General features: G+C 34.6%; 1 non-coding gene across 1 annotated transcript; it reads left to right on the forward strand.

Annotated features, from left to right (window-relative positions):
- The first annotated feature begins 17,249 nt into the window (after positions 1-17,249).
- TRNAM-CAU lies at positions 17,250-17,321 on the forward strand. Its single transcript has one exon. It is a non-coding gene; the product is annotated as a tRNA-Met (tRNA).
- Positions 17,322-18,384: the final 1,063 nt, after the last annotated feature.

The following is an 18,384-nucleotide window of genomic DNA, read 5'->3' on the forward strand; positions in this document are numbered from 1 at the left end:
AATTCATCAATTGATTATATTCACTACATTGTCTATTATCTTTTTTTTTGTGCACTATTTTTTAATTAATTATCAAAATTATAATACAAAATAATGCTATATATTTATTTACCAAGTATTTTATTAATACCATGAAAAAATTAAAAAAAAAATTAATAAAGCCAATCATATTAACTACTTGAGAGATTTGTTGACAAAGAGAGTATTCAAATCACAACAAATTGAAGTGAGAACTATCTCGCAATGTACTTGTTTGACAATAAGCAGTTAGCGGTTAGTGTTAGCATATTATATTAGCGAATTTAACCAGCGAATTATATCAACGGTTGGTAAAAAGATATTTGAAAAAATTATCTGTTTAGATTAACATGTAAAATGACCTAAGGGTATATACTAATAATAATAATAATAATAATAATAATAATAATAATAATAATAATAATAATAATAATAATAATAATAATAATAATAATAATAATAATAATAATTGTTTTAAAAAAAATAAAAAAATATATTTAAGCCAATCATATTAACTACTTGGCGATTTATTGACAAAAAGATCATGCAACAAATTGAAGTGGGATACTATCTCGCAATGTTCTCATTTGGCAATCAGCAATTAGCTCTTAAATATTAGTATATATTTAATATTTTATGCCCTAATTTTTATTTGCTCTCCCTTATGTCCCGTATTTGGTTTCAACCATACCTATACAATTATTTTATTGACAATTATAATCAATATTCTTGACTATATATATTATCTTGCATTTGTAAACTTAGAATTGCCTATTTAAATACGCAAATTTAACATTCAATTATCTATGCATGAACAGTTCCAATATAATCTTGCATTGATATACTTTAAAGTACTTATTTAAAAAAAAATATTGGGCATTATCCCAATCGCGCAATGCGCGTAAAAAACTAGTATATATATATATATATATATATATATATATATATATATATATATATATATATATATATATATAGACTTGCACTCGGGTGCGAACGGCTCGCCCAGGCGCGAAATAGGAATGGATTCTGTTCGTCCACGTGTCCAGATCTAATGGATGAGAAACACTGATTTTTTAAAAAAATGCGGTGGCATTTTCGTAAATAATTGAACATCGAAGTGCAAGTAAAATGTATTACAAGTGCATGTAAAATGTATTATAGGTGCAAGTAAAAATTTACACTGAGCATCAATACTTAGTTGCACTTATAGTTCTAAGTAGTTGCACCTATAGTTCTAAGTAGTTGCACACATAGGTATAAGTAGTTGCATCTAGGTGTATGAATATTTGCGAGTGGTTTTCAGGAGTATTACTACCCGCTGAACTCAGATCAATGAATGTTAACAAGGCAAAATTACATGCACTCATAGGTGAAAGTAGTTGCACCTATAGTTATAAGTAGTTGCACCTATAGTTATAAATAGTTGCATATATAGTTATAAGCACATCCAGGTGCATGAATGGTTGCGGAAAGTGAATGCTAACAAGGCAAAATTACATGCACTTATAGGTGAAAATAGGTGCACTTATAAGAGATTTTACTTGCACTTCGATGTTCAATTATTTACGAAAATGCCACCACGTTTTTTTTTTAAGTTATTAGATCTGGACACGTGTCGCGCGCTTATTCGTTCGCATTTCCTTCCTGGGCACTTATTCGCACCTGAGTGAGTCCCTATATATATATATATATATATATATATATATATATATATATATATATATATATATATATATATATATATATATATATATATATATATATATATATATATATATATATATATATATATATATATATATAGTGAAAGGTTCCAGTGTGATTAAATGCTTCCCGTGCGGTTGATTAATGTGCGTGAGTTTTGTACTCAATGTGCGTGAGGCTTGTGCTTAATGTGCCTGAGATTTGTACTTAATGTGCGTGAGTGTGTAATGTTAATATGCGTGAGTTTTGTACTTAAGGTGTGTGAGTCTTGTGCCCAAGTTGCGTGAGTTTTGTGCTTAATGTGCGTGAGTGTGTACTTAATGTGAGTTGTTGTATGAATTGTTGTTGAAACTTTAAAGTGCACGAGTTTTGTGCTTAATGTGTGTGAGTTTTGTGCTTAAGGTGCGTGAGTCTTGTGCTTAAGGTGCATGAGTTTTGTACTTAATGTGCTTGAGTGTGTACTTAATGTGAGTTGTTGTATGAATTGTTGTTGAAACTTTAAAGTGCACGAGTTTTGTGCTTAATGTGTGTGAGTTTTGTGCTTAAGGTGCGTGAGTCTTGTGCTTAAGGTGCATGAGTTTTGTACTTAATGTGCTTGAGTGTGTACTTAATGTGAGTTGTTGTTAAAACTTAAGGTGCTTGTGTTTTTGTTATTACCATACGTGACACTTGTGCTTAACATGCGTGAGACTTGTACTTAACATGTGTGAGACTTGTGCTTAACATGCGTGATGATTGTGTGCTTAATGTGCGTGTGTTGTATACTTTAAGTGCGTCAGATTAATGCTTAACGTGCGTCCACCCGCACAACCGCACGGGAAGCCTCAAATGCACTTGATCCCTTCCACATATATATATATATATATATATATATATATATATATATATATATATATGGAAAGGTTCAGGTGCGGGGATGGCTTCCCGTGCGGTTGAGAGACTTTAAGTATTAAAATGACGCACCTTGTAACATCTCCTTTTTCTTAAACTTAACAAACTAAACCTTTTAAAGATAAACTAAGTAGCGGAAATAAACTAAATTAATAACTTAAAAGGAGTATTATCACCACAATCACACTCTATGGTGATTGCACATGCTAAGGGTAAAACTAAAACATTAAAGTCATAACATCCACGAAATACTATGGGAATAAAACCCAGTGTCCAGCACCATCAAAAGGACAAACTACTACAACCATAAAAATCATAAGAGTTTAGACTACAAGCTATCTAGCTACACTTGTCTAACTCGTGCACTCAACTTTATGAACTGTGTCCCCCTGAAAGGGGTTAACAAACAACAAATAACAAATAAAACCGTTAGCACGAAGCTAAGTATAACGCCACTCAACCCTGTAAAGTAAGTACACTATATACTTTGGAAAACAAGATTCAACATTCTTTGCTCAGGCAAGTTTAAACACTTAACATACTTTGGCGTAACTTCTAGATGCTTGCAACCTAATACTCAAATAGGCATACTTAATCATAAACAACTCATCACATTCTCATCTTATGAACAATCTACAGCTTCTCAAATAATCAATATTCTCATGCTTTCTCATATAAATCAAATATGCAACTCATGCCATCAGATACTCCTCATGCAATCTCGTGCAAGATATATCAATAAGCAATCTCGTGCTACTACTCATGCAATCTAGTGCAAGACATATATATAGAAGAAATCTCGTGCTACTACCCATGCAATCTTGTGCAAGATATATAAATAAGCAATCTCGTGCTACTACTCATGCAATCTAGTGCAAGATATATATAAATAAGCAATCTCGTGCTACTACTCATGCAATCTAGTGCAAGATATATATAAATAAGCAATCTCGTGCTACTACTCATGCAATCTAGTGCAAGATATATAAATATACTTTCACACTCTTTCAAAAAGAATACTTTTCTGTGGAGGTTTCTTGTTGTCATAAATGACTTTCTTTGCTTTTCTTTTCTTTGAGTCTCAATGACTCACTTTCTTTCTTTTGACTCGCTTTCTTTCTCTTTACACGTGGGCGAGGCCGGACATTCACCATAGTTTGAATTAACCCATTGGGTACGGCGTATAACTTGCCAATCTCTCATCCCGCTCACAGAACCAATCTCGTGGTTCCAATACTTGTACTCTGTGAAATCAGGTATCGAACTATCAGTGTGCACACCCCCTGACCAGGATTCCAAGCCTGGCGGGCAGTTTCCAACCTCGTAACGTGGGAATACGCCGCGTTACATGATATCGGATCGCAATGTCCGTTGTTTTCTCTTTTACTCCGAAAGGACATAGTCCAAACGGGTCCTCCAAAAATACTGTTTTCCTCACAATATATATATATATATATATATATATATATATATATATATATATATATATATATATATATATATATATATATATATATATATATATATATATATATATATATATATATATATATATATATATCACTCATGAAACTCAAATCATGCAATACTTTTCTTATGCAAATATGCACATACTCCTTAACTCCATCTCAATATGGCAAGGTAAATGCTTTCTACATGAAACTGAGATTTTAGAAAATAATACTTAGGTTCACAATGGCCATTTATGCACTTTTAAAACATGAACTACTCAACAATGCCAAATACTGTGAAATAGTGCTTCTAGCTTTTATTCAATGTGAAACTAAACAGTTTCATATATCATGCTTACTACTCGAAACTTAACAATTTTTCTCAATAACACTTAGCAAGTATTTAACATGCTTTTGAAACTCAAAATACTATCAACAAAGATATGCTTGAAAATTAACAAACATGGCAGTAAAGTTCATCAACTCGCAGTATACAATTTAGGCATGCTTTGATGGCTAAACTCAACTAATTAAGCTCATGCTTCTCGATTTAACTATCAAACAATGACATGCTTAGCAAATAAAATACATAAGTCTCATAAACTTAAACACATTCACTGTGAATTACTCAAACCAAACTCTACAACAATTAGGCTTACAAATCTTAGCATAAAATGTTGAATTCTTCTCTAAACTCAACGAAATCAAAGTCAAAACGTGCGTCAAGATGGACCCGAGGTACTGAGCCACAAGGGCCCTTGACACCCCATCCGAAACGACACGTAGCTGATCCACAAGGGCCCGGCCACTACATAGAGAACAACCAACGGAGCTTGGGCGGGGCTAGGCTAGACCCGCCGTTAAAGCCGCAAAAAAGCTGGCTCTAGGAAACGGTCTCCTCCTAGGGCAGTTGCCTAGGCCCGATTGGCTACGGTTCTAGCCAATGGTCCCCCTGGTGGGCCGTTGGCTGGAGTCGCGCAAACTACTGGTGCACACTGTCTATGCACCAGATGATTTCTTCACATCTGAAAAATTAAACCAGACATCTCTAACTCATCCAAAACATCTACAACACATCAACAAGCAACAAAAGATCATGTAAAAACTCAAACACTTCAAATATCTAGCATTTCTACTCATTTCTACTCAAAACATAGACTTCACAGACTCTAGAAATAGCTTTGGGAGTCCATGGGTTATACCTTTGAAGTCTTCTTCTCTTGGCTGGGATTCCACCTCCTTCCCAAGTTAGCTACACCCTCCTTCACCTCCTAAACATCTCAAACAAACCACATAACCGCTTACTACCAAGTTCTCAGAGATAGAGTAGAAGGAAACTTAAGAAATTGAGGGCTAGAGCTTGGAGAACTTACTGTGACTTGTGTTTTGCAGAGCAAAATGGTTGGGGAAGCAAAGAGTGTAATCAAGAGGCAAAATTTTGAGAATGGCTCAATATTGGAGGAGGGCAAAAATGTAAAGAGTTGGTTAGAAAGTTGCATCAGATAAGCTCTAGGAGTGGTGTGGTTCACCATGCTTCATGGTCCATGGTCAAAAATCAGGATTTTAAAAGTAGATTGGGTTTGAAATTGAATTTCTCAGAATGATTTCTAGATAGACACTTGATTTAGGCTTCTCAGATTTCTCTCGGTTTCACTCAGATTGAATTTTCAGTTCAAAACTTGGCACGTGATGTACCTGAAATTTTACGATATTGGAATTAAATCCATTCTTGGTGTCGAATTAAATTTAAAATGACTTTAAATAATTTATTCAACACTGCTTTCTTTGTAAAAATTTTTATGGAGTGAAAATTGGCTATTTTGGACTTTCTTAAACCCGAATTTATAAAATAAATTTTGGGTTGTCACATCCTATCCCCCTTAAAAAAAGTTTCGTCCCGAAACTTGGAACAAACAAAAGGTTCACTTGGTAAGAAAACTTTTTGAAGGATACTAAAAGTATCGAGATTGGTTTAAGGATTTCTGGTGGAATACTGGAAGGCTTAGGAATCTCTGAGTTCACAGATACTTTAACTAAACTTATACAGGTCTAGCTATGCAAACTTAACTACTAACTGAACTTGAAAGGTTTAACTAATTACCTTGATCAAAGCCTCCCGAGGAACCTCCTGGTGGCATGTATCTAGGATCTCAACCGTAAGGCGTCCATCTCTGCACATTCTCAATGCACATTCTTTCCTCTATCATAGCTGCTCTTTGATCAAGATTAAAAAATCCATAATTGACTTGAGCACTCAGATTGTTAAACCTTGTGTTGATCATCTCGTACATGTCCTCGTAAGAGTGTCCTCTAGGTCCTCCCATGTACTCTCTTTGCGGTTTTGTCTGAGGTGCTGCAACTGGCTTTTCCTCATTCTCTATTCCCATCTCTTGATCTACTCCCACAGCATTCCCTTCTCCACTTGCCTCGGCTATGTGTCTAGCTTCAATCCCCACACTTTCCCATCTCTTTTGTGGTATATTCAAACTAACCACAAGTGCTATCCTTTCATCCAAAGGTTTCCTCGCAATCTGTGACAAGGTAAGGTACTCGTTGTCCACAGTCTGGTACAACTCGTAGTACCTCAGATTAGTGGCTGTCAAAGCCGACCTCACAGTCCTTTGTACTCTTTCTCCTCGTTCGGGCAGATTCATCTTAATAAACACCCAACACAACATCATACCATAGGGCAAAGACTTCCTGTTTCTTGACTTGGAGTAGGACATGTGTTTGAGTATTAGAGTTGGAAAATTTATCTTATGTCCAAACCTCAAAAGAAAAGCGATTGTGTAAATCCAACTACCAATCTCATTAGAGTTGTTCCGACACGGGAACAAACACTCTTCTATAAGCAACACTAACAACTTTTTCTTGCTGTTTAAGGCAGACTTTTCAGGTCTATATTCCTTAGGGAACTCTTCCCTACTACCTATCATATATCTAAGATATTCAAGGTAGGTCACCCTATCATGGGCAATCCAATCATCCCGATCATATGTATCTATTCCCTCCATCGATAAATCAAACCAATTTGACAATTTTTGTGGCGTTAATTCTACCTTGATACCTTTCACATTAGAGGTAACCTTTGTGATCCCCTTCTTGTGCTTGGTAGACAGGTTCTCATAAAATTCAATAACTAAATCCGGATAAATTTCCTCTTGAATCATTAGGAATTTCTTCAATAACCCTCTACTTCCTAACATTCCATTAAAATCCTCAGAAAAGTGCTCAGGGAAGTAAGTTTTACCTCCAATGACCGAATAGTTGGAACCTTCATGGCTGGATTCCTCTACTTGCTTCTTTCCTTTTGCCATTGCTATCCAACTTCTTGCTTCGAACTTGCTGGGAAGGGTTAAATGACTCCACTAGTATTTTTCTTGGGCTTGGAATAACTTGTTGAATGAACTCTTGAACTTTTCTTGGGAGGGATTTGGTGATTTGAAGGTGATATATTTTTGTTGGAGTTGGGGCAGAAACTACGCAGGGAGAAGAAGAAGATGAAGGGAATTTCTCTTGGCATTCTGATTTGGGGATTCTGGAAAGAAAAATGGGCCTAGGTCACGGCTCTACCAAGGCCCCGGTTCGAGAGTCGGTGTCAGCTTCGCCTGACACGGCCTCAGGTCACGGGCCGCTACGTGGTCCGTGACCACGTTCCGTTTCAACAGAACGGGGCTGCCTTGCCCTCCGTTGCCTAGACCCGGCTGTGGGTCAGGTTCAATCCGGCCCCAAATTCTCTTGGTCCTCTGACCTTGTTCAAATCCTAATTAGGATCAAAATTGAGCGTAGTCCTTCACTTTTAGGCATTCCAATTTCTTAGTCAATCCTTTGACTTTCTCAAATTCTTTTTCGGGATTACTTGAATCCTCCTAAACTCAAAACGAAACTTGATTTAATTCTTCCTTAACGAAAATGGACTATTCCCATTCTCACTTTACTTGAGTTAAACGTTACCTTCAAAACTACTTCTTTTAACATAAACTCTAATCGTTCCCTAACGATTTGGCTGATTATTCCTCACTAACTTGTTCCTCACTAACTTGTTCCTACAAGTTTCACTTTACTCTTACCCAACTTTCCAAAGGCATTACTATTTAACACTTAGATTTCTTAAATCATCAAACAGCACAAGGACAACAAGAAATAAGGCAAATTCATAAGCACTTAATTTCCAGTTTAGGGTGTTACCTTTCTCCACTCCACGTCCTCCAGCCTGGGTCTGTCCCATCACCATAATCTTGCCTGATCCAGCTCCTACCGAACCTCCTGGCTAAGCTCCTCCTCACCACTGATTGCCATTTCCATGAGAACCTCCCCTAGACTGATTTCCTCGACCCATCCCTCCGCTGGGTGCCTGGCTCGGGGTCGTACGGGCCGCACCCCGAAGGGCACTGGTCCCGTACGGACCGCACCCTGAAGCATTTAGTCGAAGCTTATCAGCGGATGCTGAAGAGAGAGACTGAACAACACAAGCTGGAATCCGACAATGTTGTGTTGCTTGAAGCAAATGCTTTATTTGATGCGGACAATGATGATTTACTCCAGTATGAGTTTCAGGATTTTGGTGATCAAGCTTAATGTATTTTCTTTTATTCCTTTTTCATTTTTCCAAATGATGTCATGTCTCGGTTCTTCCTTGACAACCCCTTTCCCAGTATTTATTGTATGCCTGCAAGCATACTATACTTGATTTTACAAATTTTTTTGTAAATATTTTCTTCCGAATAAATATTAAGTCTTTCTCCCATTTATGAGCAGTGTTGCAAAAATCGGGCTAGGCGCTAGGAGGCGTCCGGCCGTGTCGAGGAAGATCGGAATCGGCATCTTCTGCGGCCGGTCGCTTAGGCGGCGCCTAGACCGCCTAGCTGGTCGATCCATCTCATTATTTTTTTTTTAAATTTTCGGGAAGAATCAGAATCAGTCTCCGGTCACGACCAGGCTCCGCTCGCTAAGAATCAAAACTCCGTCAGTCGCCACTGATTGCCTCCGACAGTGTTGAGAGAATTAAAATTAAGGTTGAGAACTATTGAGATGCTTTGAATCTTTGATATAAAATTAAAGATTGAGAGAGATGGGTGGGAACAGATTTCTCAGACTTTTAACTTCCCAAAAAAACTTGAGATACTAAAAAGTTTTTAGTATCTCAAAGTTTTTTTGGGAACAGCTCCACGCAAACCAAAAACTAATATTTAAGTTTAGGGAAAATGACACTTTTTCCCCCTGAGTTATATACCTATAGCATTTTTTCCCTCTAAATTATTGAAGTGGCTATTTTTCCTCCTGAAATGTTAAATGGACATATTTATCATTAAACTAAATATTTAATTTATTTTTTTTTCTCCAACAAATTATGACCATAATTTGGTTCAAATTAAACAAACACTATAGCAACCAAACCGAAATATTCCAATTACAATTTAGAATCGAAATTCGATATTTAGAGTTTATTAAAATCGTGAACTGGAACGGACGGTTTATGTTCCAAACTGAAAAAATAAAATACATTTATTGTTGAATTTAGACTATTTTAAAATAAAAAACAAAATTTTAAAATAAAGACGGTTCAAAATCGCGAATCAGATCCGGAACCGCCGGTTCACGGTTCAAGATGCAATTTTTTTGATACATGAGTTTAATAAATTGACATTTAAATATTGGGGTCTAGATCTGAATTATAACCGTAAACTATTAATTCGATTGCTTTAGTATCCGGTTCAATTCAAACCGAACCATGGTCATCCCTACGTATATGCAATAATTTGTTGGAGTAGTAAAATAAATAAAATGTTTACTTTAAGGGTATAAATGTCAATTTAATATATCAGGGGGGAAAAAACACCACTTTTATAATAATTGAGGGGGCTAATGTGCTTACCTAAATAATTGAGGGGGAAAAAGTGCTATAAGTATATAACTCAGGGGTAAAAAGTGCCATTTTCCCTTTAAGTTTATGAGTTATATATTTTTTTTTTTTGAATGCTACTAGCTCCATTACATTATAGGATCTGTTCATATACTTTCTCAACCTACTGAATCACAAAGAGCTAATAACACCTCCACTGAGGCTCGAACTTATAACCTTCCACCAAATGGAAGTCCAACCCGGATACCATTAGACCACATAGTCCTGGTTTATGAGTTATATTAATTGCTGACTTATTCATTTCTTCTAGCATTATGAGGGACTACTTGGGCAAATTATTGTGTGGACCATGGTCCATATAGTATTGTATGGATCATAAAAGAAAGTACATTTTTAATACACTAAAAGTACATTATATGTGTACTGAATGTACATTATATAAAATAATATACATTCAGCGTAAAAATAATGTATTTTCTCTTAATACAAAATACATTTTTAATATATTAAAAATACATTATTTTTGAACTAAATATACATTATTTTAGAGTATACAAAATATGGTTCACACAGCTTGTGTGGACCATGGTCCACACAATAATGATTTGACTACTCAACACTATGCCTAGTCGATAGTGAAACTATGCATACAATTTTAACATATAGAAGGTATTTTCAAACACTTAATCACTACCCGAGCAATATTTCTACTATTGCAAATGATAATGTTTCCATAGTAGGCTCCAGTAGAGCTTCACTTATTCTCCATAAGGGTACGAAATTGTTAATTCCAAATACCCTTTTTATATCCTTAATCTAAACGTATTCTCCTTAGTTTTAATGACATTCCGTCAAATGGTTTCCATATCAAAACAAGGACTGTACAAAACCAAGAATATTTTATAATAACTCAACTTGTTAACGGGAGAGAGCGCGAAGTCGAATAACTCGCCTCACTTTCCTTGAGATTATATTATTCGTTTATATGACATGAAGTTTCATGCGTTGCACTTGGCGTGAAACTCAAGGACCCACATTTGTTTGGCTTATGGCATGACTGTTTGCGTCACCTAGGGCACACTATGATCGGCCGGATCATTCCAAACGCAATTGTACATAACCAACCTCCTTAGAACCAATATCCTGTTGCCCGCTCAATATACCTGTTTCGCTTCTGCGAAAGGGAAACTTATTACTTGACCTTCATATTCTAATATCGGAATTGAGTCAACTGTTTTCCTAAATAGGTGTACAAGGTGACATTTGTGGACCCATTAACCCACCATCTGGACCATTTCAATATTTTATGGTCCTTATAGATGCTTCTACCCAGTGGACACACGTGAGCTCGTTGTCTACTAGAAACAAGGCATTTGTTAAATTTATCAGTCATATTATTGAGTTAAATGCCCAGTTCCTCGATTATCCTATTAAACATGTAAGAATGGATAATGCCAGTGAATTCACCTCGTCAGCTTTTGACGATTATTACATGGCCTTGGGCATCAAAGTGGAGTATCTTGTACCTTATGTCCACACCAAAAATGGCCTAGCTGAATCCCTAATTAAAAGGGTTAAGTTAATTGCTAGACCATTATTACAACAGTCCAGTTTGTCGGTTACATGTTGGGGACACGCAGTATTACATGCTGCTAATTTGATCCAACTCCGTCTCACTGCATATCATGAATATTCCCTATTACAACTAGTTTGTGGCACTGAGATGGACATATCTCATTTACGTGTCTTTGGTTGTGCGATCTATATACCTATACCACTTCCACATCATACCTCAATGGCCCTCAACATAGGTTAGGTATATATGTTGAATTTGTATCCCTGTCCATCATTAAATACCTCGAGCCTTTGAAAACACACAAATTTACCGCTCGGTATGCTGACTGTATTTTTTTTATGAATATCATTTCTCGACATTTGGGGGAGATAAGGGTAAAAGACCATACTTAACGGAATGCCAAGAAATTTCATACGATGAAAAAGGATCTTCAATAACTTAACCCATGTACTAGTCAGACTGAACTGGAAATTCAGAAAATAATAGACTTGCAAAAATTAGCAACCAACCTGCCAGATGCCTTTACTAATTATAGAGGAGTGACTAGGTCCTATATTCCTGCAAAAAATGCTCATTCGAGATTAATTGTCCCCAAAGGACTAAGAATTGATACTAATACTCTCTCCATCGTCAGAAGCGGGGAGACCAATCGGTGCAAAAGATTTAAATCTGCAGAAAAACAAAGTTATTAAACAATCACTGTCATTCCAGAATTCACCAAGTATTTCCCATCCTGAAGATGACCATCCTTGAGACGGAGAACCCAATAAAAGTGCATATATGTGTTTTAACTAAAATTAATACTGGAGATGCGGAATGCCTTTATCAAGATATATTGGCCAATGATAAATATTTTGTTGATGTGAATATAGAAATTGCCATAAATTTTATGGACACAAGAGATAATTCTAATAGAAACTTAGCAATCGTCGACGATCATTTCGCCTACTCAATTGTCCTAAATATTTCTTATTATCTGGATCCAGAATCGAAATCTATAGTAGAGTGTCGGAAGCACTCTGGCTAGTTAAAATGGAAAGAGGTAATTGAGGTTGAACTTAACTCACTTTATAAAAGCAAAGTCATTGGTCCTCCCATACTTACCCCGGAAGATGTGATCCCGGTAGGATCAAAATGTGTATTTGTACGAAAGAGGAATGAGAATAATGAAATGGTTAGATACAAAGCGAGGTTAGTAACTCAAGGGTTCTCGTAAAGACCCGGAATTGATTTTGAGCAAACGTTTTCTCTTGTTACTAATGGCACTTCGTTCCGCTATTTAGTATCACCGGCAATAAACATGAACTTAGATATGCATGGATGTAGTGACCGCTTATTTATATGGGTCACTAGACGCTGATATATACATGAAAGTACCCAAAGGTATTCAAAACCCTTTGTGGAAGGATAAAGCAAATCGTGACATGTATAGCGTGAACTACAAAGGTCATTATATATCTCAAAACAATCAGGTAGAATGTGTTTTTGTCGCCTGAGTGAATTCCTCTTGAAACAAGGATATGTCAATAATGATATTAGCCCTTGCATCTTCATTAAGAAATCACCTGATGGTTTCTATAATATATCTATCTATGTTGAAGACATAACATTGTCGGGACCCACAGAGATGCCGTTAGAGCATGTTTGTGTTTGAAAGATGAATTTGAAATGAAAGACTTAGGAAAAACCAAGTTTTGTCTTAGCCTGTAGATCGAGCACCTCCATAAAGGAATCTTTATACACCAGTCTAAATATGTGAATAAACTGTTGGAGAATGGATAAATCACATCCACTAAGTACTCCAATGGTGGTCCGATCTCTTGAAGTGGATAAGGATCCATATAGACCAAAAGAAGATAATGAGGATATTCTAGGACAAGAAGTCCCTTACCTAAGTGCAACTGGGGCATTTCTCTATCTTTCCAACTGCATTAAGCCCTACATTACTTTTCTAGTAAACCTGGTAGCTCGGTTTAGTGCTGCTCCAAACAGAACATTGGAACATCGTGAAACATATCCTTAGTTATCTTCAAGGTATAAAGGATCTTGGTTTTCTATTTGAAAGAAACCAAGATGCCACATTAGTGAGATACTCGGATGTTGGTTATATGTTTAATCCTCATAATGCCAGATCCCAAACTGGATATGTGTTTCTGTGTGGAGGTACTGCTATTTCATGGAGGTCCGTTAAACAAACATTAGTAGCTAAATCGTCTAATCATTCAAAGATTATTACTCTGTATGATGCCTGAACAGAGTATCTTTGGTTGAGGTCGTTAGTACATAATATTCGTAGCTCGTGTGGATTAACGAGTATAGGTGATACCCCCACTATCTTGTATGAGGATAATGCAGCATTTGTTGCACAGATGAGCAGTGGATACGTTAAAGGGAACCTTACGAAACATATTGCACCCAAATTCTTTTACCCATATGAACTCTAGAAGAGTGGTAAAATACTTGTTCAAAAGGTTCGTTCCAGTGATAATCTGGTAGGTTTGTTCACTAAGTCCCTACCTTCGTCTACCTTTGAGAAGTATGTTCATAATATTGGTATGCGTAGATTGGAAAGATTGTTGTCTTCAGGGGAAGCAACAATATCTAGACACAATTAACTTACTAGTCTAGAAGACTAAGCAATCTTGTAACCTTCGAGATTAAACCCTGAAGGTTATGGTTGTACTCTTTTTTCCTTAACTAAGTTTTTTTCTCACAGGATTTTCTTAGTGTAAGGTTTTTAATGATGCAACACATGACTTACCCATATATCGTGTACTATTTTCTCGTCTAGGTTTTTTCCATAGGGTTTTCTAGCGAGTTTTTAACGAGGCATGATTATAGTAAAATAATGTCCAAGTTGGAGTGTTATAAATAATAATAAATATAGACATTATGTTAATTGATATTGTAACGGACGTAACGGTCCGTCCATTATGCCTACAATTTATTCTATCCATTACATTAGCCTTATATATATAGACATGTATTGTATTTGGAATGTTGGTTAATGAAATTTTGATTACCTATACTATTATCTCTATTCAATTCTTTTCATCGGGGAAAACGCTAAGGGCCGAAGGAGATCACAACAATAAGAAATTTTTTTTAAAATTTATTTTCGAGTTCAAAAGTTCTTGTAAGATTTAGAGTTAACTTATTTAAAAGAAAGATTTAATTTTTCCGAAATATTTCTAAATACATGAACCATGATTCTCGTATTTGAAAGTCACGAGTTCGACAGGTCTTTTTAGTAGATACTAAGGGGGGTGTATTCAATCAATATTTTTATAAACTTTTAAAGACTTCTAACGACATTAAAAGTTTGGTAGTATTCGATCTCAACTTTTAAAGACTCTTTAAAAGTCAGCTGGTATTCGATTCAGACTTTTAAAAAGTCTTTAAAAGTATATTGGAATTGAATTTAGACATTTATAGGGTCTTCAAAAGTCTATTGGTATTCAAAAACTTGTTAACTTTCATAGACTCTACCATATTGAGTTAATACCCAAAATCGTCCTCGACTATAGTGGTTTTTCTCAATTTCGTCCTAAACGACTTTGGTGACCTAATATCGTCCCAGACTTTTGTGTTTCGCTCAATTTAGTCCTCCATTTGTTATTCCGTCAAATTAGTGTTAAATAAAGGGACAATTCAGTAATGTCAATATTGATCCCTCTTTACTTTCAACTTGTGAAGTGCGAAATTCCTCTTTCTTGTACGAATTACACCCAGAATTACTCCCGGACCTGCAAATTAAATTTTATATTCACAGTTTTAGGAGTAATTCTAGGAGTAATTCGTTAAAAAAAAAAGGATTTCGCAGTTCACATGTCTATGAGTAAAGAGATGCCAATATTAAAATTACTGAATTGTCTATTTATTTAACACCAAATGGACAGAATAACAAATGATGGACTAAATTGAGCAAAAACACGAAAGTCTGGGACTAAATTGAGCAAAACACAAAAGTCTGGGACGATATTAGGTCACCAAAGTCGTTTAGGACGAAATTGAGAAAAACCACTATAGTCGAGGACGATTTTGGGTATTAACTCCTACCATATTAGTATTCCTCTAGACTTTTCATTCACAAATATAAATAATTGAAATCCGACCCTCTAACCCTAAACTTTCCAACTTTCACACACACACCTTTTTATTTTACAAATATTTATACAATAAAATATATTTAAAATACACTATGTAATTGAGTTTTATATTTTATTTTATGTAATCATTTAGTGAAATTGGTTGCTATTGTCTTTATGTATAATACACTATACTTTGTCGCAATAAATTTTTATTTTATTTTTTGCTATACATTAATTTATGTATGATTTATAAAAATATATTATATATTATAAACTTTTTTATAAAAAAAATTATAAATAATGTATTAATAGAAGTTATACAATGTTTATAAGGGTATATTCAATTTAAAGTTATAATAATTTTTGTATACTTTTTAATAGGAAAAAGTTGTTAAATGTTTATAAATGTTTATTATGCAACCTTTTATGGAATCGTACAAAGTTTATGAAAATTTAAAAGATTCTATGAATGTTTGGAAAGAGTTTATGAAAGTTATTTAAAATTCATCACTTTAAAAGTATATAAAAATCTTGATTAATTAAATACACCCCCTAAGATAAGATTTTGTAATCAGAGGCCCTAATTGTAGGAGACACCTTTAAGCCCATACCATATTCAAACTAATCTTCATTCGCACCGGGCCGACTCAATTAAGGGGCAAAGTGCTGGCCAGATTGGTTTTTTCATACGAGAGGGAACTCAAACTCCCGACCCCTCTTATGAAATGAGAATGCACGGCCACTAACACCAACAAAGTTGGCTACCTATAAAATTATATTAAAAATGTCATAAGTTTGATCTCCAATCATCCAAATGTAATTTTTTATTTTTTTTATTTTTATATAGAAAAAGTAGAGAATTAGATACCAGATTATTAACAATAGCGCAGCCTTAGATCAGTGCAGTGCCAACAAGCCAACATTATTAGTATTGTTGGTGGTGGTGGTGATAATAATAATAATAATTATATTAATAATAATTATTATTATATTAATAATAATAATAATAATAATAATAATAATAATAATAAAAATACAGACGAAATTATCCAGAAAAAATGGAATTTTAGTTTTTTTTTTTTAACATACTTTTTCAACTTAATGAAGCACACAAAGTCAACAACACCTCCGCTAAGACTTGATCTCATGACCTCCCACATGGGAAAGGTCACTACATGCCATCTGAACACAAATTGCTTGATTTATTTATTATTAATTAATTGATTAATCTCGTCATAAATTAATTAAATAAAATCAAGTTAAATTACATCTAAAAATATTTAGTACAAAAGTTTTGTTGTATAAAATATGATGTGTGTTGTAAATATATTAATTAAGGTGGCCATTACCCTAGTTTCTCGGATCATGTATTACCATGTTGCATCTGTATTTTGATTGTGATCTAATGAGATGATGGATGAGGTTTTGTTGGGTTCTGATCCTCTTCTTCTCTCTTGCTCTCTCCCATGTTGTACCAATTGAGCCTGTGGTTATATATATTCATGTGAGGATATATTGATTTTCACAACAATGTGAAAATTATCCCACCTGGAGCACTTAAAATTTTGAAACTGGAAGCTCAAAGATTTATTAATTTTTGTTGTATAAAAAATAGAATTAAATAAAACAGAATCTTGTTTAATAATTATTCAATCAGAGTGGTGTAGCGGAAGCATGGTGGGCCCATAACCCACAGGTCCCAAGATCAAAACTTGGCTCTGATATAAATATATAAATAATTATATTGCCGGTCAAAGTCCCTACTAGTATAGTAGTGTGTTTTGTTCAATTTAGTTCTTGTACATTTATTCTGTTTAATTTAGTCCCTCTACTTTAAAAAGTGATGAAACTAAGGACAATTGTCCAAATCTTATTAGGAACATGGTTGTAATTATTTATTTTGGAGATAATAATTTAATATTTTGGTAATAAAAATAATTAATTTTAAATATTTATAAAGTAATATATGAGTAGGAATATAAATATTGTCAGCGCCACATAACTTAAATTATCGGTAATATTAGCACCGTTAACTATTGTCCTTAATTGCACAACTTCTGAAAGTACAAGGACTAAATTGAACAAAATAAAAATATAAGGTCTAAATTGAACTCGTATGTACTTTAATTTGACCAATGTTACCTCAAAACCTCTAGAACTTGTAGGTGATCTATTGGTGTTCTTAGTAGATAAGAAGAATTCTGTTGTAAGAATATTAGAATAGAGAGATCAGGAAAGAAGGCCAGCGAGGTTTTTCATTCATCGTTAGAATTCTTATACAAAGGTATCACCCAATATAAGGTAATAACAATACATATAAAAGGTAGTCACCTATCAATTACAACTTCTACCATATATATAATAATGTCCATATCCATATATATATATAATAATGTCCATATTAATATTTACAACACTCCCCCTTGGACATTATTTGACATGATCATGCCTTGTAAAAATTTGCTAGGAAAACCCTGTGGAAAAAACCTAGACAAAATAGTATAAATGTATATATATTCATGTCTCGTTAAAAACTTCACTAGGAAAACCTCGTGGGAAAAACCTAGTTGAAGAAAAGAGTACATGATATTTGTAAGAACATATATTGTACTGATTGCCTCATTAAAAACCTTAACTTAAGAAAACCCTGTGGGAAAAACTTAGTTAAGGGAAAAAGAGTACAACCAAAACCTTCAGGGCACAATCGACATAATCTTCAGGATTTTGGGGTTAGTCTACTTAAGCAATTATTTTGCAACTTTTTCCCATTTACATTACTATATCATA

Source organism: Ipomoea nil, unplaced genomic scaffold (genome assembly GCF_001879475.1).
Source record: "Ipomoea nil cultivar Tokyo-kokei standard unplaced genomic scaffold, Asagao_1.1 scaffold0642, whole genome shotgun sequence".
Taxonomy (NCBI): Eukaryota; Viridiplantae; Streptophyta; class Magnoliopsida; order Solanales; family Convolvulaceae; genus Ipomoea; species Ipomoea nil.